Here is a 3,408-nt window from a genome sequence, read left to right on the forward strand (position 1 = left end):
TCTGCTTTTTTCTAGCCACATTGCTCAGGTCAGTGATGTGGCCCATGGGCCTCTTGCTGGCCATGTGACCTTGACCTTGAAGTTTGATCTACTTTTCAAAAATTTTAACATTATTTTAGATATAACTTTTAAGAGAGAAAAGTTGGTGCTTTTATACAATTGTATATTACCTGTGACAAGACCTTTCATAATATACTGATTTTTGACCATGTAACCTTGAAGTCCGACCTTCTTGTCAAAAATGATAGCTTTTCTAATAACATTTAGATTGAGAAGAGATATACTGCATGTAGGGCTTCATTATTGGACATATGCATTATCTGTGACAAGATGTTCCTGAGCATGCAGTGATTTTTTTTACCCCTCAACCTTCATGTTTGACCTAATTATGCACCCGGATCAATAGATGTGGGGCGTATATTGTTTTTGTCCTGTCTGTCTGTCTTTCTGTTTGTCTGCAAACTTTAACCTTTGCCATAACTTTTGAACCATGAAAGATAGATCGAGATTTCACATTTGGTATGCATACTCCACTAATGAAGCTCTTTCAAGTGACACCAAGGTCAATGACCGTGACCTTGACTGCGACCTATATGCTAAAAATAGTTTTTTCTTGCAAACTTTAACCTTCGCCGTGACTTTTGAACCATAGAAGATAGAGACTTCATATTTGGTATGCATACTCCACTTATGAAGCTCTTTCAAATGACACCAAGGTCAATTATCTTGTGACCTTGATTGTAACCTATATGCTAAAAATAGCTTTTTGAACTTTCAACATAACTTTTGAATCTTAGGAGACAGAGACTTCATATTTAGTTTAAAAACTCCACTAATTAAGCTCTTTCAAGTGACACTAAGGTCAATGACCTTGTGACCTTGATTGCGACCTATATGCTAAAAATAGCTTTTTTGAACCTTAACCACAACTTTTGAACCATGAGAGATAAAGGCTTCATATTTGGTATACATACTCCACTAATCAAGTTCTTTCAAATGATACCAAGGTCAATGACCTTGAGACCTTGACTGACTATGCTAAAAAAAGTGTTTTTCGAACTTTGCTGCCGCCGGGCGCATAGTGTTTCACAAACACATCTTGTTTTCCAAAATGTTAATGGTGGAGATTACTAGAAAATTTAATTGACACATGACCAAGACACCGAAAGTGAGGTCCACAATGCTTTGAACTTGCTTGTATGGTATTTTTTACACTGTTACAATTTGCTTTAGAGCATATATCTCCTAAAAAATATATTGTCCAATTGTTCCAGTCAGTTTTCATTAGAAAACTAGAGGTACTGTGAGGTACTGTGAGCAATGAGCTCACTAAATGATACCCCCGCCTCCCATATGAATATAATGGCAGTGTCCATGTTTTGCTATGGGAAACCCAGAATTAATTACACTGTATGAGTGTGATCAAAAAGTAAAGTTGAAGATGCACAAATTCAATATGTATTAAAAATTCTGTGAAAGTCTCATCAAATTTCATTCAGTGGTATGAGAGGAGTCGCGGATAAAAGATGCCCAGGTACCCCAAAGCGTAACGGACGGATGAACAGACAGGCCGACGGACATCACGATTACTATACACCCTTCCGCTTTTCAAGCGGGGGGGGGGTATAATGAAACATACAAGGAAGATTTGTGAAAGGGGTAAAGTGAGGAATAGTGAAGTGAAGGTAACACAAAAGGTTCATTGTCATGGACAATTCTGACACAGTGGAATAGCTCTCACCTTTTTGTATTTGTGTGAAATGTGATGAAAATATATTCAGTAGTTTCTTTGAAATTGAATATTAAATTATATTAGTCAGAAAAATAAAAAAAAAAAACAAGCAAATTCAAAGAATTGTGATCCCTTGATACAGGATGTGATATGGAAAAGGGTATGTATTATTCTCTATATACATTAGTCTCTGACCATAACGCTACAGATCCCGTAATTAATGTAAAAAATGTGCAACTTACGGCGCAAGATTTTTTGCGCATTGTTATGGAGAATTTCACCACTTTCAAGCTTTGGACAAATAATTACCTTTCACTCCCTAATTTTAGATACATTATTTTATAAACAATCTGTGTCTTTTACCCATCTCCCAACCCTTTTTAGTTGTCTCTACAAGAGATAAACTCACTTGGTTTATATTTTCTGCAACCCAACAGAAAATTCCAATCAAGCTAGTTTATCCCGATGTAAAGACGACTAAATGCAAAAGATCTTGCACCGTAAATTGCACATTTTTTGCAATTACGGGATCTGTAGCGTTATGGTCAAATTCTAATATATAAAACCCTAACGCTAGTTCTGCAGCTATCTTTAAGCATGACATAGCTTTGATTCCATATGAAATTAACAATGGAGACATTTCGGTATTTTTAAAGTTTATATCGAGCTATTAAAAAATGTACATGTCTAATTTTTAATAAAAGATTATTATAAAATATGTTATTCCCACTTTCCTCCCGCACAACTTCTTCATGGAAGAAACACAAATGTAGAAGACCACTGTCAGTTTATCTTTGCACCCTCCAAAAGATGGAGGTTTATAGTCTTCGCTTTTCATGTCATTTTACTGAAGCAAGTTTATTACTTTTTTACGATGAGAATAAAAGATCCCAAGAGAAGTAAAAGTGTGCATGCCTCCCCTTTCGAAATCGTCTACTATCATATTACTGTTGCAAGTCCATTACTTTTTTCAAGATGAGATGAAGGATCCGAAGAATGGTAAATATATGACCCCCGCTTCGAAACTTCTTGAGGTGGGATTATTGTCTGGTTTCTGACTAGATGAAATATTCAAAGTACGGTGTATATTTACTAATATGTCTTATCAATATATTTAGAAGCAAGAGATTGAAAAGATCATATTTTTCTTTCCTCATCTCAATTGTACAACTTCAAATATATATTGTAAACTGAGTTTGAAATCTAACAGGGATCTACTCTCTCCACGTTGATGCTTTAAATAAAATATAAATAGGTTGATGAAATTGTTTTTCATTGGGTGCACTTTGATCTTTAGTCACGTGATTGTTTTGGTGGGAATTTTATGCTGTTCTTTTGTCCATTTGCACCTTGAAAGTTGCCGTGTTGAATGTGCATGTGAGATGTATCCGTTGAATCAAATGCTATTATGTTCGTAAATAATACATGGACTTTTATTGATTCTTAATCCAGGTCAGTCTTCTCTAAATGAATGTGTTCAATGTTATAGCGCAAGTTTGACTGTTTTTTTTAAAATTGTGGTTAATTCTGATGTACTGAGTTAACCAGTAATAGGAACACTCGACAATATTTCATGTTCCAGTGACTTTTCTTTGTTTAGCAGAATGTACGCCCTGGACGATGTTGTGATATAGGAAGTGCTCAGTGGCAGTGAACAGTCCTCACTTTAAATGTCG

Source organism: Saccostrea cucullata, unplaced genomic scaffold, assembly GCF_032062105.1.
Source record: "Saccostrea cucullata isolate Sc308-1 unplaced genomic scaffold, CSIRO_AGI_Scuc_v1 ctg604, whole genome shotgun sequence".
NCBI lineage: Eukaryota > Metazoa > Mollusca > Bivalvia > Ostreida > Ostreidae > Saccostrea > Saccostrea cuccullata.